Here is a 24,061-nt window from a genome sequence, read left to right as displayed (position 1 = left end):
AAATGCACAGTTCTTTAAGAAAGCAAAGCATAATGAAATGTTCTGTGAAAACTTACAGAAATTGTCAAGGATCTGAGAAACAAGTTTGACTGAAAAATATCAGGATTGGTTATGTTAAATAAAAGGAAGTAATAAGTGACTTAATGTACATGGAATGAAGAATGGGAAAAGAATCTAGAGGAAACGTTTTTGTTCCCTCTGCTTAGGACAAAGAAATATTCAATTATATGAAAAGATGACTAATGATCCATCATTAGAAATGTATATTTTTCACATTGTGATTAAATGGTGAAACCCAGTGCCAATGGAAGTTGTTAAAAAATGCAACTGTAAACACAGAAATTGTAAATCTACTGCTTCAGGGCTTCTGAAAATCTCTAGCTATGCAGCTATGAGCATATGATCAAACATTGCGGTGTTACTGTAGTTTTGACCCAGTCTCTGCCTTAAATGTGACTGACAGTGCTTCAGCTTGTGTGTGCTCTCGCCAAGCCCTGCTGTGACCAAATGATGTTGGTTCAATGAGCCCGCTTCATCTGGAGTGCAGGACAGGCTAAAACCTCAAGCACAGTCATGTCTAGCAGCTGGTCATTTATTTATTTGTCTGAGGACGTTTAATCTTTAGAATTTAAATTACATTCAAATGTTGTCACTAAAGTATCCCTCTGTCATTTCTGCAACGTCCATTCACTTCTCTCTGCCAGAGACACCAGAGTGAACAGCATGACCTTTGATTCCAAAATGGTACAATATGCCTTATGTATTAAATAATATGGATATGGCTTTTGAAATGCTTAACATTGACACTCAGCTTAATAAGCTTTACCCTGACTGATATTAGCATAAGATCTAAAAAGATAAAACAGATTTTGAACCAGACTCTGAAGTGTTACATCCTACAGCCTCATGTTCCAGCCATGCTCTTCTGAAGACAAGAGTAACTAGCCGGTCAGCTGAGATACAGACACCGCTGGGAATCTAGTTATTAAGAACACAGACATTAGAGTTAAAGGTATTATGAGGGACTACATGGAGACTTGCTTGCTATGTGAAATGACAAAGTTCACAAAGCACTCAGTCCTTATCACTTTTATTTGTAAAACTACTTTAGAAATGTAAACTACATTAAAAAAAAAAAAAAAGTAACTTAGAAGGAAATAAAACCCAAGCAGTTAAATTTGCAAAATGCCTGCAGATGTTTTTCATCTGCAAACAAATCAAACAAAGGAGATTGTTTGAAGACATTATACGTAGACACAGTTATTTATTCATGCTTCCCCTTTATTACTTCTTTCTACCTCTTCCCCTTCTTCTCCTCCCCAGGGGAAAAAAAAAAAAAAAAGTTGAAATGCAGACTACTACATCTCAGAAAGGTATATTCAAAGACATATGGATCATACCCTAACAACAAAAATAGTTAAGAACTTAATCTCTGACAGTTTGCATATAATATCACAACAGGGTAGGCCAAAGGGCTAAGAAGCAGTTTACCATTTTTTATGCCTTTAATAGCAAAGTTCTCCCATACTGGAACTTTTTAAAAATGAAAGCCAGAAGACTTGAAAGGTGACCAAGAGGTGAAAGAACCTCTTATCCAGTGAGGATAAAGCTGTTATAGAAGGGCTAAAATCATTATTTGTATTGGTATTCCTACTGTTGCTAAGACAGCTCCTGCGCCTGGATAGGGATCTACTGTCAGAGAAAAGGTTCAGAGATGTTAAAGCAACTGAAAACATACAAAACACCAAACAAAACTAAATAAATTGAACAACAGCCAATCAACAGGATCAGCAGTTCTGCAGCAATTTCATGTCTGTGTTCAGTCATAACACTTGGTTAAATATCAAGTCTCACGTGTAACACAGACTCAGTGTCAGAGGAATGAAAGATGGCAAATATCACATTGGTATTTACGCATATTTTCAGAAGTGAACTTGTCGACTACAGGTGTGAAAAAGTAATTTCCACACCAACCTGTCTGATAGGAATTACAAAAATTAGTAGAGGCCTCATAGGTAGGAGATACAGTTCTGTCATACCAGGGTGAGGTAATACAGGCATGTGACACTTCACACATATAGCTGTATTTCTTCCACTGATCCAACAAGTTTGTTGGTCTGGGTTAATGATATAACATGCTTGGTTTTCGGATAGATATTGATGCAATAATGTCACCAAAACAAAGCAATTAAACTGTTGTGAAATATAAAAGTAAACTAAATGAATACTGGTTTAAAAGGTAGAAAGCAAAGGACTGGAATAAGTAGACAATTTTCACAGTGAAAAGAGATTATTTATTATGGTCATATCCTTGCACATATTTCTTGCAAAGCCTAGCAAGGTAAAGGCTATCAGAAAGCAATTAGGTAAAGACACAAAACAGATCATTAATGAATATAAAGAATAATAGTTCAGATGAATTGTATAGCTTTGGAATCCCAAGATAAACTACTGATTGCCAGACCAATATAATCCTTGTTTTTACTGTTTCCTCTGTGGTTTTCCTTGCGATTTCCACTTGCCATACATGAAGGCAAGCTATTGAGACAGACTTCGGGCTGGAGCATTGTTGCAGTTAAATTTTTTAAATGGTGTATGGAAAACAAGAACACCACAAATCTGATATGTAAAATTTTGTATTCGTACTTGGTTAATTAAAGGGTGAGAAGACCTTTCTCTTCTGCATGTAACATTAATAAATTCCTCAGATGTATGATCCCTTGATGTTAGCTTCAGAAGGGATATTGAAGGCACGAAGATAGCTGGCTCATCCAGCTACTAAAATAGATTTCTTAATTTCATGTATATCATAAAATATCACTGTTAACAGACAGTATCCTGTAACACTTGCACTTAATTTTTAATGTCTAGAACCTACAGAATTGCAAGGGCATTTAGGTCACAAACAAAAAAATTACAAACAACATTTTAAAAACAGTCTGATCTTGACATTTAAAAATGTTCTATTAACTCACAAATCCATGTCCTGTGATCTAGGAGAAAAACTGTAAAACTTCTCATCAAATCAAGAACATCTGCAGAGATTTTTTCTCTATTCAGATTTAAACAATACATAGGTGCTTGCTGAATAGAGACATCAATAGAGAGCAGCTTCTAATCACCTTGTGAATTTATAGCCACAGCTTTGGAGTTATCAGCATCACATTCGAAGCTGCTCATCTGTTCATGCTCCACTAATGGTGTCATACTAATGCAAACATAGGCACATCTGTGTAACAGTGCTAACTATTACCTCATGTACATGAACAGCATTTTAATGGTATATTGCATCAGAAACATTCATGTTACAGATCCAGATGTATTCTGTACAATAAACTTTGTTCCAGGATGGTGGAAAAATACCACTTTTACTTCAGCCTTTGAGCCAAATCAATACATAGAGTAACAAAATAGTAAGTTTTTTAATAGTCGGCTTCACCCATATATCTTCCAGCAGAACAGAAATCATGCCTTTTGACACCCTGATTTGACTGAAATCACTAGCATAGACATCTCCTACTTTTGGCACCAGAAAGGAAATAAATTTCCCAGGGTAAGCAGATTTATATAGATATAAATTAATCATACTATGATTGTATCAGTTTAATCACTTTATAAAATATTTCAATAACTTCATTAAAACCAAATTCGACAGAGGGAGATTCTTTAGCTATTTCCAGGCCCAGTGAGACATGTTAAGGCCAGTTTAAAAAATTCTATGTGACATACCAAGTAAATGTCAGTGCTTTCCTTTCAATAATCTCTTGAATCCAGCTGGCATAAATGGGCCTCTCTCCAAATGCATTCTAAATACACGTATTAAGATTGAATTTTTCACTCTGATCTTCATACACTCTGTCAAAGAAATAAATGTCTTCATTCTTTATCACTGAGGCTTTTAGGGGTTGTGGGTCCTGAACTGATTCCCCAGTGCCTCCACTTTATGACATCATTCTCCACTAGTTTATCGGATACACCTTTTAAATCCAATTTAATTTGATTTTTCCCTGTAGGTTAAGGTAGATATAGATTTCTCTACCACTTGTTCCACTGACATATCAAATGACCAAATGTTAGGGAAAATATTGAATCTCTGAACCTTGTTATTTATTTAGGAGGTGCAAGGTATTTAATCTTCCTCAGTATGTTGCAAAGAAGGCAAGTAAAAAGGATGAACTTCTATGAGTATGGGTAATATGCCAATAAATTATTCACTGTCCTCTATTATCTTTTGATGGCAACTTTTGCTAATGTCTTAATTTCTTGGGCAACCTTCACTTTACATGGCCTTAATTCCAAAGCAGAAAAAACATGCAAGGAACCAAAAGTGAAAAAAAAATAAATAAAACAATTCAGCAGTATTATTAAATCTCAAGTGGAGGAAATAATCACAACTTTGAAATGAAAATAGTAGCTTTCAATGAATATTGTCATAGAAGACTTAATGACTTATTTCTTTCAGATAAATGAATGCTTACAGAATATTGTTAAAAAAAAAAAAAAAGTCCATAGATACTTTAAAATAACCTAAGTTGCGCATCCTAAACCATGTTAATGTGCTGTAATGAAACCTCAGTCACGAAAAAGTATTCTGGACATTGCCTGAGAGGTGCTTTGACAGCACTGACCATGCAGGGACTTTGTGGTGAGGCAGAACTGATAGTGGCCATAAAACATCTGGATCCTGCTGCTGGCTGTGGTAGAGAGAAGCACTGTGGGAGAAGGGAAACATCTCACTGAAGTGTTAAGCTTTCCTTTAACCCTGATTTTAGACTGCAGTTCAAGGGTTTCTAATTCAGAGTTTTTCAAAGATGTTTGAAAAACTTTCACACAGAAACAGTGCAGAAAGTAAGATTTAAGCATATGCTTCCTCAGTGTATCTGTCAGAACAGCTTGGGGAGGAGTTATAATTGCTTTGAAAAAATGCACAATACACGCTATGCCGGCAGCTGATTTTTTTAAATGAACCTTTTGCAGTTCTCAGAGCATTACCAAACTTCTTTCATCAACTGCGATAAGGTTCCAAAATAAGCCAACTGGTGTAAGCAGTGGAGTTTGCTTTACGAGACTTCTGGCGTTAATTTGTACAATCAAGTGTGACTTATAAACCACTGTTTTTTCCTGCACAAAATCACCCCTATGATGGCCATGTTTAACAAGAAATTGGCTCAATGCATTGCATTCCATACTCAAATTTCACCTCCCGTTTTCAGACATGGAGACCCAGAGATAAATGAGTGTTTCCAACACATTTCAAAATTAGTCACATATTTCTTTCATCATTTCTTTTTATCATTTTCTCAGATCATTAACTGGATGAACGGGTGCGTGAGAAGTTGGTTGATTCTCATTCTATCCCATTTATCACTTCTGCTTAAATTGATAGGACATAAAAACCATCCTGGTTAAATGTAGTGCTCTAAAACCTGGAGAATCATACAGTCAGTAAGTTTTTTGTCTGACTCCTGGCCATGCCAGAATGCAGTAAGTGCAACTAAGAAATCTTCATTCTATCAAATCTTAAACTAAGTTTTTACAGCTTAGAGGTAAACTATTTTTCGGAAGGTCAGTATGGTCTTCAGATTTAGCTCACTGTAGAACTATGCCTTTAAAATAAGAGTATTGGCAAGTTAGCTTAACTATTTCTACATCTATCCAAATGTGAAGTAGAATAATGTGAAACTGCACAAGCACAATTTTTATGGCATTTAAAAGGCCACGAAAAAAGCTTCTCCTGTCCTCCCCCATTTGTAAAGGTGCTTTGAAGAAGACCTGCTGAAGTAGCAGCCACCAGTGCACTCAGCAGCATTCTGGGAAACAAAGCAACCACCCTCTGCTGTTGGAAAAAGCATTTCTCCAGATTCTTTACACTCTGGACCACCTGATATATTTCACGTTTTTGACATCCTATGAAGAATGACATTCATATGAACTATGCTTTACCATTTGATAGTCTAATCCTTCCAAATATACTCAAGATTTCATACACCTCAGTGATCCGCAAGGAACAAACTGAGGAATAAAAAGCATAGCTTGAACAAGAATGCAAAGTGACAAATATAGCCATCATTTGTCAGAGCTAGCTATATCACAAGAAGAGATTTCTCAAGAAGCTGTTGTGCTGTGGTACTAAGCTCACATGGTTAACATTCTCTAGAAACCTTGGATTTCATTCCTGGACGAAACTAAGCCCACCACTACAATCTGCTCTACAGACTATATAGACAGCATTTTTTTATTTTTTATTTTTACACAAAATCAGGGAAATTTTTCATTGCTAAAGCAGGATGTAATACATAACTGATTGCCTTGCAAAACTCAGTTTATTCCCATATAGTGCCGGGTATGCTTTCCTAGAACAGTGACATGCTGTGGAATATGTTTTGCAAAATACTTCCAGAGGATGTGGAAGCTTTGCCTGTGCTAGTTTACTCTGGCAGATGGAGCTTTTAAATATTTATTAAGCATTTGCTATATCCTTGCTGTGATGAAAGAAATCTTAAGCATTTTACTATAAATGAGCTACTCAACCAATAGTGGGGAGAAAAAAATGTAACAATATCTCAGAAACAGAGAGTTACTAATCCAAGCATTAAAGAACTAAGTTTATGTCACATAAAAAAAAAAATCACTAACATTATGGTAGATTACAAGGTGCTCTGCATCTATTCTTTGCACAAGACATTTGTGATTAGATAATTGCACACCTCGTAGGCAACGGTTCACGATTTTATGTTGAGAGCATTGATGCTATATTTTTAATTTGAAGGATATACAAAAAGAATACACTAAACCACGTGACTGTATAAAAGTATGAAACTTCTGAGGCAGGTTATGTTCACCTCAAATTCTATAAAAAGAACACTAAATATTTGACATGAAAAAGAGAAAACCCTTTGTTAACATTTTGAAGTGTTCATACTTAACAAAGGGAAGAGCGTGAGTAAAATATTATTACGAAATAAACATGAATAGTTGCTACTCCCTAGATGGCTCTTAAATAGGCAGTAGGTTAGCACAAGGGCAGACAGAGTATGCTGCAGAACAGTTGCTCTTTCCCACAGCTGAGTACAGCATATAGCAAAGTTATAGCCCAACAAAGGTAAATACTGATAGGCCCTCAGGCTTAACACATACTTTACTATAGAAGAAAATACTTCAACTAAAAGGGGATAGATTAGTTAGCAGGTGGCTAACCAGCATGATCCCAAACATAACCACAAACATTTCTTTTTGTAATTTTCATCTCAATTGTAGCTTTAAATACATTGGAAGTCAAATAAGATGAAGTGATTTTATCTTTCATGGGATGGCTATCTGTAGTTGATCACTGTGGCGTTACAAAGCATCAGGAAACAATCTAGGAATGTTATGTATCTTTCCATAGAAATTCTGAAAATTAAACTGGTGATTCTGTGATTCCTTAGGGGCCTAATTTACAGTTTCAGACCCAGGCTAACTTGGCAGTGACTTGTCTTTCATTACCATAGCAGAAATTTATGTAGTAACAGCTGTGGAAGAACAAAAATAAAATAGAAAAGTTTACAATGAATGCATTTGCACACGTAGGCCCACAAAAGCTTGCACATAAACTATTGCTGCCATCATAATGAGCACTTCAATTAGAGAAATGGTTGACATAAAACTAGACCTTCATATGTATCAATCAGTTTTGACCTTTAACTGAGAGCTGGCTAGGAAAGTAAGAATTCTGTTTGGCAGAGTATTGTGTAGTTTTGAACCGTAATTTCAATACCCACAGAATGAAGCACTTAGAAAAATGCTAATATACTATGTTTAAGCACACTACATTAAAAACATAAGTAATTTCATAAGTTTTATATGTAAATTGTTGTCTTAGATAGATAATCAGGGTAGTGAGTGGAAAATTCTATACATTAGAATGTTGTCTACTGTTAAATTGGTATCAGACTGAAAGTATTAAAAACAGCTTCTCAGGCCCTGAATATGCAACATGTTAAAGATACTTTTTATCTGTAGATTAAAAAAAAAAGTGAGGATAACTAGAATAAAAATAGATACAGATACAGGATCCAGCTTGATTTACTTTCTAATCTGTTGGTAAAGGATATTAAATCAAATCTTTGTTAGTGTTAGCAGTTTTGGATTTAAGTACATAAAGGCATAGGCCGCTGGATTCATGGTCCTACCATTTAACTCTTTGGGGATTGTTGGATAAACTCACATTAATAGTAAAATATATCTACTAATCCACTGTGTTCCTAAATCTTTTGCTCAAGATTTGGTTGAAATGAGGCTTGGATGCATGGTCACACATTTTCAACAAATAAACATTTTTTTTTCATGTTAAAATATAGCAAACATACCTGCAAATGTTTTCCCAAACTTGCAAAGGATTTGCAGAGTTCTAGAACTTTCTTTAGCTTGCATAAATCCTAGCACAGGTAATCCCCAAATACCAGCATGAGGCAGGGCTCCACTAACATTAGCAATTCTGTCTCACAGCTATATCAGCCTGCAGGTGGAACTTTTTAGAACAAGATGCTGGTAGGAACCAAGCTCATAATATTGTTTAGATGGTACCCTATCATTATTTTTTAAAGATAGAGTAAACAAGACAGAACAAACCACAACAAAATGTGTGAGTAAGCAAATGGATACGGTAATGTGAATAAGCAAAGTAAGTCCTACGTAAAGTATAATTTAGGGCCTTTTAAAATTATATTCAATGTGTAATGGGAAAACAGGTTAAACTGTTTTGGCTTGGATCTGTTTCAGGCTTTTCTTTAAAATGTAAGAAGTTCATGTTCGATTCACTAGTCAGGGTAGTATGGGAATCTGAAATCTCATTCATTCTCTGAGGGTGCTTTCAGGCAGTACAGCCAAAGTCAAGGATCTCTAAAGAGTTCCTGGAAAACAGGCAGAACTTACTGTGTTTTGTTTGTTAATATACATTTAGGCAGGAACAGTAAGGCTGGTCATTAAAGAAGGATGCTTCCTCTCACTTGTATCAGCTGAACAAGCTCTCCTGTGAGTTACTGAGCATGGTAGGAATTGTCTGGAATGCAGGGTTGGTCTCAGATGGGAGGAGGGCACCTGGGACCACTAAGGATCAACTCTGAATCACGTTGATTTCCAGGAAAAAAATGTACAACTGTTGACTTACGAAGAGTGGAACAGTCAGATTGATTTTTAAGGAATTTGATAAAAATATCCTGTAAAACATGGAGTGCTAATGGTAAAACATGATTTATTAAAACCAAATATTTCAAAGTCATGTAGCTGCATGGAATTATCATCTTTAATAATGATTTAAAGAAAAAAAAAAAAGAATGCCTGTTTGAAATACATACCATAATGTACATAACCTCTTAACTTTGTTACCCTTCAAGCACTGAAAAATGGAAAAGATAAAAATTACTGCTGCTAGTGTTGCTATGTCTCATAGCAAATGCAGCTAAAAAGTTGAAACTTTTTTTTTTAAATATAAATACATAAAATCTACCCCTATGCTAGGATTTATTCATTATAATACAATTTAGGGATATCATTTCTACCACAAGAATACGAACTTATCCATATATTGAAAAGTCTCACAAATGCCAAAAGTTAGGACATAATTTAATTATTTGGGTTTAGTCTGAAGATGAATGAGCCTAAACCTTTGAGTAATTAAATATATTTGAAACTTAAGTTTTCAACAAGACATAAAACTGAAAAGACATACGAAGCTCTCCCTTCATGCTCCTCTTATTCCCCTGCTTGAAGATGCAAAGACAGCTGCTTGGAATCTGCTCTTTCTAAGGGAGACACAGTCTTTTGGCACAGGCAACAAAATAAATTGGAATGATACCACTAATATGAAGAGGGAGCAAGTTCTGTTCTCTAATACATGTCTTACTAGCACACTGTGAACTCATGCTAAGATGCCCAGTTCCTTTTGATTTCAATGGGAATGAGGCACAGCATGAAAGTCTGAGGTACAAATGTGAAAGCACTGCCATCTGGCCTGTAAAAGTATTTAATGTATCTTTGACCTTCAAAGGTGAATGAACAATAAATTAATACTTTATTTAAAGCTAAATTAAGTTTACATTGTAAGTAAAAGCACTAGTAAAAAAACCAAAATAAAAAAAATAAATGATATAATAAAATTTCCAGGCTTTTCAGCCTGGAAAAGAGGCTGCAGGGAGACCTCATCGCGGTCTACAGTTTCCTCATGAGGGGGAGTGGAGGAGCAGGTGCCAACCTATTCTCTTTAGTGACCAGTGATAGGACCCGAGGGAATGGTGTCAAGCTGTGACAGGGAAGGTTCAGGCTAGACATCAGTAAGAGGTTCTTCACTGAGAGGGTGATTGCACACGGGAACAGGCTCCCCGGGGAAGTAGTCACTGCACCAAGCCTCTCGGAGTTTAAACATTTGGACTGTGCTCTTAGTCATATGGTCTGAATTTTTGGGTTGACCTGTGTGGTGCCAGGAGTTGGACTCGATGATCCTTATGGGTCCCTTCCAACTCAGGATATTCTATGATTCTATGATGTTACAAAGCTAAGTAATAATACCTTACTAATAGTGTAGATTCATATCAACAACAGATCCTTGACATGTAAGATTTGACCCATGAAGATGCTTTTATTCCTATAAACTCTGCAAAATACAATTTATTTTATTTTTTTCTGACAAATGAGTTTTATAACAGAGAGACATTCATATCTTTCTGCAGCTAAAGGGCTCCCTTAAAAAAAAAAAAAAAAAAAAAAAAAGTTTGTGCCTTGCTGCCTCAGAGACTCTATAGAGACAACACAAAGTTATCAAAATCTGATGATGCAAATGTGCCCATACACACATAGCACTTGTTATAACCTAATAAAAACATGCTACTGAAAAAAAAAATAATATTTGAATGTCTGCTATCATCTCTTTTAAAATCATCATCCTGTAAGTATTTTTAGCCTCAAGCTAAAAATTTCATGCCTCAAGCTTTGACACAGTTGACTAGTCAGGCTAGCCTAGGTGATGTCTCTTTCAGTCTTGCTTCAGAACAACCTGGTGTTGGGCTCTTCTTAGATGTTCCTATCTGCCTTTGCTCCAGTTGAAGATCATTCTCTTCCTCCTGGAAGTTCTGAGAAAATGCTGGAATTCATTTTTGCTGCTCTCTACACAACACAAGATTGTTTGGTCAGAACTAAACCCTTTGTCATTGTATATTCTAGAATATTTAAAACAACTGGTAATTTTGCTGTCTTGTCCTTCTAAAAGCCATAGACAGATTAGTAAATTCTTAAATTAAAAAAGACAGTATTTATAGAAATATTTTCACTGTAGTTATATGGTCCTGTACGGATTCTCATAAAGGTTGGCAGAAAACAGGATGCCCTCAGTTCTTCTAAGTCATAGAACTTGCAACACAGCTTCATGGCAAGTCCAAAAATAAATTGTTGATGTCGTTGCTTTTCCATTTGTTATCCATCTGATTTTGTCTTTCATCAGTTCTTAAAATATTTTGGAACTCTTCTAGTGAAGAATTAAAACACTTTGTTTACTTTATTTACCTTTGTCTTGTTGACAGCTGTCCTTAGTCTTTGCAGAAAGTGAACATGAGTTTTTAAAACAAAAACTGAGCTGTTTTTTAAGAGTCGGGATTAGTTTAAGGCATGTAACCAACCTGCCTAATACTTTACAGTCATTTGGGAGAGTACCTGCAGAAAGCAATTCACCCACCATAGTTCTGTCTGGCAGTAACCAACCAGTTTTGTCACCAACCTCAGGTGACTCATCTCCTCTCTTGGAATGCCTCAGTTCAGTGGGATGAATCAGGGTCTGAATAATGTATATGTCCCTTAGAAGCCTAAAAAAAAGTTCATAAATTTCCTAATGAAGTTCAGAGTAGAATGGTAAGCTAAGTTGCCCCATTCCCTATCTAGCTTTTACATAACTAGTAAAGAGGCTCGTTTGGTTGTTGTTTTGTTTTCTTTAAAGAACACAAGGTGGTCTTGAAAGTCAAGGGCAGGAAAAAAAAAAAAAGACACACTTGTCTGTTCCTTCCGACAACTAAAGTTACCTTTCTGCATGACATGCATAAGATGAAGAAGCTAATGTTATTAGCCATTTCACTTTGACAGGCAGTACACAGACAATTATATGTGCAGAAAGCCAAGCAGACTATCAGAACTGAATCTACTAGACTAAGACGTCATCCTCATTCCAAATACTGTCTCCTTAATTCACACTGGGTGCTTAATGGTCACACTTAGTTACAAATTACCTGCATGGACCAATGAAGATTATTAAATTTCTAAGCAGTGTCAATGTTGCATCACATTAAGCCTTTTGGAAGCTATAGAAAAGTATTAAAAATCCTAGTATCTCATTCCTAGAATAGCTGCTAACTTTATTCTTTCCATTTATTTCACTATTTCAATTTTCTTCACCTTTTTATTCTCTTTAAATTACAAATTTGGAATTAAAAATGGTAACACAGAGGAGCTAAGAAAAAAATCATATGAGAACATTTGCAGTAGCATTTTCATTGAATTAGGTGGATTTGAATCCTAATTGCTATATAGTAAATGTGAAAAAAGTACACCAAACTAAACCTGAGGTGATTTTTAACCATGAAAGTGGCAGTAACAACTGGGTTAATAGAAACATTAAACCTTTTGGAAGAATGTCTGGGAAGAGGGTTGCACACTTGCTGAACAACAGGTGTAGTGATACTTAAAAAACAACAACAACAACAACAACAACAACAAAAACTTGGTGATAAGGTAAGAAAATTCACAGGGAGGAAACTTGTTATTCTAAAATTTTGATTAACTGTTCAGTGCAGAATATATTTCACTATAGTATGTTTTACAGAATACTGCCCTTCAAAGTTAACAAAACCTAATCTGTTTATCTGTTTGTAATGTTGTAACATTTACCCTGCACTTATAAGCAAATATGTCATCACAAAAAAGGATGGACTAGTATAATTAGTACAACAGATTCATAGCCTTCCTACTGCAAGAAAACAAACAGGATTTTTTTTTTTAAGCTTGTTAATTAATATACATGAAAAAGTTGCCACATGCATCTCTCCTTTAGTGTTCATTATATTAGCTTAAGTAAGACATTTCTTTCTGAAAACATGGGAAACTTCCAAGTATCCTCTACACTGAGGCTGGAAACTATAGAACATCCTGAATTGGAAGGGACCCACAAGGATCATCAAGTCCAACTCTTGGCTCCACACAGGATCACCCCAAAATCAGACCATACATCTAAGAGTGTTGTCCAAACACTTCCTGAGCCCTGGTAGGCTTGGTGCCGTGACCACTTCCCTGGGGAGCCTGTCCGAATTGTTTCTCTTGTCTCTCCAGCCAACTTTAGAAGCAACTAACCATGTACTCAGTACTATTCATATTTCTACCTGCCCCCAGCTATGTTCCTAAACCCTATGTGCCATTTAACCTGGAAATTCTGTAGAAGGGACAGCAGGAGAATGTGCTGTCCTGTGATAGGACCACAGATGTTTGTATTGCATACCCAATATCTGAATTCTTTATTCCTATATCAGACAGGTCTAGAGAGCCATTAATGGCAGCAAGCAGTGCTTTGATATAGGATTCATCACTGGAACTTCAAAATGGTGTACGTGCTCACTATGGTCCCAGTGATGTGTGGCATATATGCAGTAGTAGGATGGCACAGCTGTTTAAACAGACCACAGGCATTGGAACAACTCTGCCAAAACCAGAGAAACACACATAAATGAAAACAGCTCAGGTCTATATATGTGGTCTCACAAATCCAGACTAGTATACATATTACCTAATCTCTTGTTCCATAAATGTGATTGAAGCAAATTATATTGTGATGATGATTGCCAGAAGAATGTGTTCTAAACTCCCTCCTAGACTTGCATGTTTTGCTGCTGTTGGCCAGCTATGTCATTACATTTCCAGTAACAGATTCTAAGGAAAAAGTCTCCTAACTTCTAAAGTAATTCATGTTTTTTTCTGAATTCTAGGAATGAAGGATTAACCAGGGGTAAGATTTCAAAACCTTATCAATGCAGTCAGTCCTGCTAAGCATCATTTAATTTCTAACAAAAAGGGTAAGAAAACTATGTCTCAATATTATACAATATTACACTTATTAGAGGAAGCTACAGTTAATTGGCAACAGAGGGAAGAGTAGTCAAGTCATGTATATTTAGTTCTCAGTGCTTTTCCATAGCACAGCAATACCTATCTAATTCTTCTCCCATTTGGACATCCTTTTTGAAATGGGTATTAATTCCTGTACACACTATTCAAAGGAGATTTGACAAGGGCATTTGTCCCTGAGGTCATTATGGCCTTCACGCTCTAAAGCTAGTCTCCCACACAAAATCTGCCCTTTTCATTCATGACCACTGGGTAAGAGGGTGTTTCTGTTCTAAAAGACCTAATAAATAGATATAAACTCTCCAATGGTTTCTAAAGGTATAGTGCTTTTTATTCTGTAATTAAGAGGGAATTTATGATACTGAGACCATAAAGAGGAAGAAAGTGTTTCACCTTCTATCACGTATTAACAACCAACTCCAAAGATATTACAACAGAGAGGAAAGCTATAGCTGCATTTGGAAAATCTACATGGAGAATTGTTTATTTTTAAGTTAGCTATTTGAGCGGGACAGAGAAGAGAAGGTAGAAATCTCATGCAGCCTTCAATAATAGAAAGTTTCCAGAATTTCTGATTGTACGTCTGTTTTAGTATTGGAAGCAATAAAAGCAAAGTTACAATATACATAAAAGCAAGTCTGAAAATATTAAAATCTAATCACGTGAAAGCTACCAAAGAACAAACAAACATTTCAACATAAGCTTAGTACTCTAGCTCATTGTCCTGTATTTATCAGTTTGAAAATCATGCAACCCACCCTGTTCCTCCCACTCCTCCAAGCAAAAAGTTGTATGCAATGCAATGACTGAATTGCTTTATTTTTGCCAATAGAATAAGCTTTGACAGATTTTAGAAAATGTGCATTTATAATTGTATTTCTCCACAAAAACTCAATGCATATTTATTGCTGGAAATTCTGTTGTGCATCTGAACAACCACTGCTGCTTCTTGAAGTAAATATATAGTGTTTACCATGTATAAAAATGACATATTTCATTATACTTTTTTTAGACTGTGCCTAGAGTAGGAATCTCTAAGCTTCTTGTCTCAGAGTAACACCAACATTGCAAATTCAGACAAAGAATTATAGATTTATATATTTCCATTAACATCATATTTGATAAAAAACAAACAAACAAAAAAAAAAACAAATAAAAAACCTAGGTGATACCTTACAAATCTGAGCTCATCTCTTGACCTATTAGCATTGAAAAAACAGGTAAAGTTGCCAAGGAAGGATTCAGTAGCCATCTTCAAAATTCATGCGAGGAAACAAATAAGGACTTATCTTTGCATTAGCTGTCATGACAATATTATACAAAACTGCTGATTTCTGTGGCGATGGCTCAATACATGTAAGGTTAATATAATATATGAGCAGGGTTCCTTCGGTTCTAATTTCCTTTCTGTGTTCCTCTAGAATGTTAAATACAATTCTGAATATGTGTGTATACGTGTATGTGTATGTCATATGTATTGGTAAAGATCACTGGTATTCCATTCTAGGTATCACATAGTAAAATACAGATGTGAGATCATAGAATCATAGAATCATAGAATATCCCGAGTTGGAAGGGACCCATTAATAATATACTCTAATGATCATCATAGTACATGAACCTCTTCCTTCCTAGAAATAGTCTGAGAGAGGAAAGGAGTAAGGAATGAGAGCATATGTTTATAATTCAAAGGTTTGAGGAGGAGTAGCTAACGTATTTTTAAACTGTTAGTGCTTTTCACAAATACTGACATACTACTATGTTATGTTTTATCATAGTCATATTGTCAAGGTTTATGTAAAAATCATGACTAGTATTTATTTCTTCAAAAAAACGCACATCACGTAGAGACAGAGAGAGAGTTTTGTGATGGTTTTGATTCCTGCCAGTTTCTTACATTGCAGTAGAAAATGTACAAGGAAAAAATGTATACATTAAATACAATAACACAGTCTTGCCACATATCAAAATATGCACAGGTATTTATGACAAGGATATGCAAATAGTCAAATAAAACTTTTCTGTATGGCTTAAACCACCAGAGTTACAAGTCATCTTTCCAACTCATGACAATTACTGATTATTTTTCTTCAAATTAAATATTTAAATATTCTTCATAATTGAAGAGCAATGAGGTCATATTGGATTTCACCTACTAAAAATTAAACACACAGTATTACTTGAGAAGGGAAAAGTTAGGTCTAGTGTAATGTATTTTCTTTGCCACATCATGGGTTACTTACCCTAAAAAGTTCCCTAAAAGTGGTTCTTGAGCCTTTCTTCCAAATCTGGATGTGTTGGCATAAGTGTTTAAAACTCAGACATGCTTGCTTCTTCTGCAAATTTAGTTTCACAGGGACATTGTTTGCAGTTTCTGTGTTTTTCACCTGCACATACATACTGATTATAGGTTGGAAAGAAACAAGAGTAGAAAGTAGTCATCATGTTGTTATCAGCCACAAGACAGAAATCTTCAATTCAGTGTGCCAAGACAGAAACTTTTAAATTCATTAGTTAATGTTCAAAAATATTGCCCAAGAGTGAAACAAACAGTGGAATTTCAGAGGAAATAATTAACAGAGACGAAGCAAAATAAGGACATGTGAAGAAGGGGAAGAAAGATCAGAAACTAAAATGTTGTATTTTTTTCATCACTCTGTACAACTACTTTACCAAAAAAAAATCCAACAAACAAATGGATAAGACATGCCACACATCTTTTCCCATTTCTCTATCAGTGCAAAAGCATTTTTAAATGTTTGCACTGGTTCCTTCGTTCTCCTTTCTGTGTAAGGTTTCAATTATCTAGAAGTTTCATACATTTTCAACAGTAATTTCTGTATCTATGATTTCAAAAATATATATATATACTTCCCCCAACTTATTTCTTTGAGATGTTTTCTTCAGAAATAGTGACCAAATATACGTATTTTTATTGGTGTGTCTTCTGCTCCTAGGGCCTCTAAGGTAATAAATAGGGCACTGTTTAGCACAACTCTCTTTTCATGAATTTCTGTTAATATCAGTGCCAAGCTATACAGAAACATATATATCCCTCTAGAAAATCTAATTGTATTGTTAAAAAGTATGACTGGCAACAGAAAAACTGAAAAAAGGGAAAAAATACCTTTTTTAGTGCTGAATTTTCAGATTGCATTTCATTAGAGGATAAAGCATGGCATGTATATGAAGTAGTTTAGCCTTCTTTGAGATGGAAAATGCTATAAAAGTGACAAATATTATTTCCATTAAAAATTAATGTTATTGGAAATAGTGTAAAGCTGCATGAATAAAACATCTTAATGCCAGGTGACTCCATTTGTTACCACATTTCAGTGACTCTGATGGAACACTTTATGCAGAAATATATTAGAAGCTCAAAGTGGTTTCACCGGGGCTAACCTTAAGCCTGGTTAAGTTGACCTGTGTTAGAAGGTCCACGGTAGGAAACTCTGACCCAATGCAGATGTGTCAACTGTCACTCAAATTAATTTGACCAAAAGACCTAAGTCATGCCAACTTAGTTTAAGGTTTCTCAAGAAGGGCTGTCAAATTGTGTTTCCTCCTTTTAGAAGATCTCCCTTCATACACTGTTGAGAAAGTCACTGTCATCAACACTACACTTACCATTATCAGTGTCTATATTAAGAAAAATTCAAGAGGCCAACAAACTCAAGCCTGGCTTCGGACTCAAAGTGCCAGCAAATAATTCAATAAAGTGGTAGCCAGTTTATGCAAGACGCTAGTCCTTTAAATTGTTTACTGACCTGAATCCCAGCCAGAAATCTTTACAGTGAGCAATCAAGCTCTTGGAAAGCACTGTTTTAGTGGGAATGTTGACTATCTTTTCTGGACAACATTTAAACAGCATTTCTTCCAAGCTCACTGGGCAACATTTAAACAGCACTTCTTCCAAGCTCAGGATCAGTGCATCCCTAAGAGTAGGAAATCAGGGAAGGGGGGCAGGAAACCTGTGTGGATGAGCAAGGAGCTCATCGATAAGATCAAAAGGAAGAGGAAGGTCTGTGAAATGTGGAAAAAGGGCCTGTTCTCTTGGGAGGAGTATAAAAGTGTCAGGGCCTGCAGGAACGCGACGAAGAAAGCTAAAGCCCACCTAGAGATGAGGCTTGCAAAAGACATAAAGGATAATAAGTTGTTTTTTTTTTTTTTTTTTTTTTTTTTAGTATGTAAACAGTAAAAGGAAGACTAGGGATAATGTGGGTCCCTTGCTGAACGAGGGGGGCGTCCTGGTAACGGGAGACACCGAGAAGGTGGAGATACTGAATGCTTTCTTTGCTTCAGTCTTTGCTTCAAGGACTCTCCCTTGGGACTCCTTGACCCTGGAGGGAGGAGAAAGGGTCTGGGAAATGGAGGGCTCCCCCCTGGTTGACGAGAGAGTGGTTCGGGAGTGTCTGAGTGGGCTCAACGCACACAAATCCATGGGCCTCAACGGGATGCATCCACGTGTGCTAAGGGAGTTGGCAGAGGTGATAGCCGAACCACTCTCTATCATCTTTGAAAGGTCCTGGAGAACAGGAGAGGTGCCTGAAGACTAGAGGATAGCCAATGTCACTCCAGTCTTCAAGAAGAGCAAGAAGGAGGATCCGGGAAACTGCAGGCCAGTCAGTCTCACCCTGTCCCTGGAAAGGTGTTGGAACAGCTTGTTCTGGATGCCATCTCCAAGCAATTGGAAGAGAAGAATGTTATGAGCAGTAGTCAGCATGGATTCACCAAGGGGAAGTCGTGCTTGACCAACCTCGTTGCCTTCTATGATGGCATCACCAGCTGGGTAGATGGGGGGAGAGCAGTGGATGTCATCTACCTTGACTTCAGCAAGGCTTTTGATACTATCTCCCATGACATCCTGCTAGCAAAGCTGAGAAAGTGTGGGATAGAGGAGTGGACAGTAAGGTGGGTTGAGAACTGGCTGACTGGCCAAGCTCAGGGGGCGAGCTCAGAGATCGGTGGTGCAGAGTCTGGCTGGAGACCTGTGACTAGCAGTGTTCCCCAGGGGTTGGTGCTGGGTCCGGCCTTGTTCAACATCTTCATTGACGGCCTTGATGAGGGAATAATGTCTGCCCTCAGCAAGTACGCCGATGACACAAAGCTGGGAGGAGTGGCCGACATGCCAGAAGGCTGTGCTGCCATTCAGCGAGACCTGGACTGGCTGGAGAGATGGGCAGGAAGAAGCCAAATGAGGTTTAATAAGAGCAAGTGTAGAGTCCTGCACCTGGGAAGGAACAACCAGACATATCATTACAGGCTGGGGGATGACCTGCTGGAGAGGAGCTCTGAGGAGAAGGACCTGGGGTGGATGACAGGTTGACAATGAGCCAGCAGTGTGCCCTGGTGGCCAAGAGGGCCAATGGGATCCTGGCGTGCATTAAAAGGAGTGTGGCCAGCAGGTCAAGGGAGGTGATCCTCCCCCTCTACTCTGCCCTGGTCAGGCCTCACCCGGAGTACTGTGTCCAGTTCTGGGCTCCCCAGGACGAAAAAGATCTTCTGGAAAGAGTCCAGCGGAGGGCCACAAAGATGATACGGCGCCTGGAGCATCTTCCCTATGAAGAAAGGCTGAGAGACCTGGGTCTGTTCAGCCTGGAGAAATGAAGACTGAGAGGGGATCTTATCAATGTGTATAAATACCTGAGGTGTGGGAGACAGAGGGATTTGGCCAACCTCTTTTCAGTGGTTTGTGGGGACAGGACAAGGGGTAATGGCCACAAGATAGAGCATAGGAAGTTCCGCACCAACATGAGAAAGAACTTCACAGTAAGGGTGACAGATCACTGGAACAGGCTGCCCAGGGAGGTTGTGGAGTCTCCTTCTCTGGAGATATTCAAGGCCCGTCTGGATGGCTACCTGGGCAGCCTGCTCTAAGGAACCCGCTTTGGCAGGGGGGTTGGACCTGATGATCTTTCGAGGTCCCTTCCAACCCCTACAATTCTGTGATTCTGTGATCTTTTAAGTACAGCATCTTCAGTGAGGCTGCACAGATATTACTTTGACGAATGGTGATTAGCTCTGCGTAGATATGGAACTGTTCACCACTAAACTGACCCACTTCTGTAGCTGTAATTCACTGTGTTGACTATCTATATACTTTTAAGGAATGCTTTTTATCAAACCTCACTCTGTTTTGTTAACAAGATCCATTTTGTTGCAAAACATTCATAATCTGTCAAGCACTGACTGTTTCCTTCCTCAGCCTTTATGCGATCAGCTGACAAAAAATTAATTTCAGAACTTGGTTGAGAAAATTCAGTCACTATAACTGGTGTTTTAAAGTATCAACCCACTTCCAGAAGAGATATTTGTAAACAAAGATATGCATAAGTTATAAAAATGTAGATAATATACAAACCTCACACTCTTTATTCTGTCTGAATCCTCAGAATGGATGGCCAAGCAGTCTTTGTTAGATTATTTGAAAGATCTGCTATCAGTCATTTTATTCCATAAATTAAATGACCGTAGTGAACAATGTTATATGGTATACCTCTTGACTTCATCCCACAAATACGGTTATTAAAGATCTTTTCCTTAGGTTACTGAATGTTACCTTTCTGTATTGTACATAAAAAAAAAAAAAAAAAAAAAAAAAAAAAAAAACAGAATATAAGTCAAAACAACTCAGTGGCAGTTCCAATTATACTTCCTTGTCCTTCCTGTTGACCTCAGCCACAATCTCAGATCTACTCCAGACTTAAATCGTAGTGAAGAGATCTATGGCAGCTGCATGCTAAAGGCAGCGGGGAGACAGGCCCATGATAATTAATCATAACAGTCTGTCAGCCCCATCTCAGTCCAGGACCTAGTCATTTTAGTCAGTCAGTACAAAAGCGAAGCCTAAAATTCAGCTTTTGTCTAGCCATGTTGTAGTGGGTTTACATGGCAAGGTTTTGGTAGCAGGGGGCCATAGGGGTGGCTTCTGTGAGAAGGATCTAGAAGCTGCCCCATGTTTGGTAAGGACCCCACTGCTGACCAGAGCTGAGCCCATAAGTGATGTTGTTTTGCGCCTCTGTGAGAGCATATTTAAGACAGGGAAAAAAAAACGCTGCCCCACACAGCAGCTGGGAGAGTGAGAGGAGTGAGGAACAGCCTTGCAGGCGCCAAGGTCAGTGAAGGAGGGGGAGAGGTGCTCCAGGTGCCGGCGCAGAAGTCCCCTGCGGCCTGTGGTGAGGACCATGGTGAAGCGAGCTGTCCCCCTGCAGCCCATGGAGTACCACAGTGGAGCAGGGTTCTATGCTGCAGCCCGTGCAGGAGACCACGGTGGAGTAGGTGGACCTGCACCGACGGAGGCTGCGGCCTGTGGAAGACCCCTGCCGGAGCAGATTCTGGGCCGGACCTGTAGCCTGTGGAGAGGAGACCACGCAGGAGCGTGACCTGGCAGGAGCTGCTGCCCATGGGGGATCCAGGTTGGAGCAGTTTGCTCCTGAGGGATGGACCCCGTGGTACGGACCCATATCTGGAGCAGTTCCTGAAGAGCTGCTGCCTGTGGGCAGCCCACGCCGGATCAGTTCACCAAGGACTGCATCCCGTGGGAGGGACCCCACAGCACAGGGGACGAGAGTGACTGAGAAGGAGCGGCGGTGAAGAAGCGCTATAGACTGACCATAACCCCCATTCCCCCGTTCCCCTGCGCCGCTCGGGGGGAGGAGGTGGAAGAGGGTGGATGGGGGGGAAGGTGCTTTTGGTTTCTTTCCTTTGTTTCTCGCTTCTCTAGCTTGTTAGTAATAGGCAATAAATCTTACTATCTCCCTATGCTGAGTCTGTTTTACCTGTCACAATAATTACTGCGTGATCTCCCTGTCCTTATCTCAACCCTTGAGCCCTTTTTGCTGTATTTTCTCCCCGTTCCTCTTTGAGGAGGGGGAGTGAGTGAGCCGTTGTGGTGGAGCTCGGCTGCCCACCTGAGTAAAACCACCACACGTCTACAAAGTGTAAGACTGAGTGTATCCTGGAGGCCGGTTTCAATACCAAGCCAAAAGCTTGTCTGAATGCCACATTCAGTTCAAACCTTGTATGTCTTCATTGTCATCCTCTGCATACACACTCCTGCCTTATCTGAAAGTCAAGGACACCTACAGCATCATCTCTTTACATTAACAAATAAGTTATGCTGGTGAGAACTTCCCACCTTTTTTTTTTTTTTCCTTCATGTACCTGATTTAGAGTCCATCTATGCTTGAGCAATGATGTTCTCTAGTTGAACCGTATGTCTAACCTAAATTTGTAGCTTAATCCAGCCTGCAGACTAGAGAACTGAGCCAAGCAATCCCTGCTTACACAGGAACTAACTGCAGCCCACAAAACTGCCAAACCAGAGCCCAGCTACAGCCTCTTCCAGAGTGAAACAAACTCTTGTTTCCCTCATGAAGTTCTGTGGGCCTGTCCCCTAGCTCAGCTCTTAGATATTGAAGTACAAAGTGAATAAATTGCCTATGCTGACACTAAGTTTATGGCTGGGAGAAAAAGACTTAACAGAACGAAGCTTAAAGAAAGTCTTTGGAGTAAATTAAGGGTTGGTGCCGTAATGGCTGTCTTGGCTCCCTTTAAGCCTCCTCCTGCTAAGAGTCAGCTGGTTAACAGACACAAGATGAGGATGACAAGGTAAGCAACGTAATAGGCCAAGATCATTTTGCTAGCATGAATCAGGTAGACCTTTGCCTGTTGTTAATGAGGCAAGCATCTACTTCACAGCTCAGGACTGACACCAGTTTAACATGTCATCTCACTAGATGACCCTTTTAACACCACCTTACATTTTAGTGCAAAAGCAGATTCTTCTAAATAGATATCTGTATGGTTCCTTCATAATTTAAAGGAAAAATGTGGAATTGCTTATCTAATATATATTCTAATTAAAAGTAAAAAAGTCCTTGGAAACGTGACATGCTAACCCATCACTGCCCTCAGTCATAAACACTTTCACTTTGATTTGAAAAAAAAATATTAAATGCTTCCAGCACATCCTTTTTTGGCTGGTTGGTTGTTTCTTTTGTGAGAAAAGAAGAGGGATTTTAGGGGAAGAGCTGTAAGCCCACATATAATAAGTACTGAAGAGGCAGATGAGAGGTCAAATTCTGCTGCTGACATTTTACACTTTGATGAAAAGCAAGTTTTTATTCTTATTATGATTACTATTAATATTATTATTATTATTTATGACTTGAGATTATTAACATTGGTTTTAGCTTCTTCTAAATCAATTGTGACTTTTGTGTATCAATTCATAACAAACAAACAAACGAAAAATTACCCCAACAAATAATCAATGCATAATACTCTCTTGTTTTCCTTGGTAGATAGCAACACGTCCATTCTTATATTTACCTGACAAGGCTGTAACTAAGCTGCATTTTGCTTTCACTGGCTAGTTCACAGTCTTCCTCTGCTGGCAGATAGACTGTATTTCTGTCTTTCCTATCTCCACAGGTGATGGCTTAAAATATCCACATCTGACCTGAGGGATACGGAATTGCTTATTCCTTCTAAAAGGAATGAGCACTCCAAATTCAGAGAATGTTCCTTCCCCAGCTAAAGAGGTTTCTGTTCATGGTATTAGACCTGTCCCTTAAGGCAAAGATAAAAATCAGCCATCCAGACAACTAACCTCTTTCCTCAGGTTACTTCTTTTCCCAAATTTAATCTGATCTTCTCAGAATTACCTAACCTAACAAATATTGTTGGTTTTGTTTGTTTGTTTTCAGGCCAAGCCTAAAGTTTTATTAGCTATGGTCATATGCCTTGAAGTACAGAAGGCCTTCCTACAGTAACCCAGTCACTTTATTATCAACACATGATTACAATTATAACATCAATGCCTACATAGGAATTTTTACTGTGGGGAAGTAGCAGAGCATAGGAGAAAGCTTCAATGCCAGAAAAGATATGCAACATCTATAATGTGTTTTTCTTTAACTGGAAC

The sequence above is a fragment of the Cygnus atratus genome, chromosome 2 (assembly GCF_013377495.2).
Source record: "Cygnus atratus isolate AKBS03 ecotype Queensland, Australia chromosome 2, CAtr_DNAZoo_HiC_assembly, whole genome shotgun sequence".
NCBI classification, from domain to species: domain Eukaryota; kingdom Metazoa; phylum Chordata; class Aves; order Anseriformes; family Anatidae; genus Cygnus; species Cygnus atratus.
Note: the sequence above shows the minus strand (reverse complement) of the source record.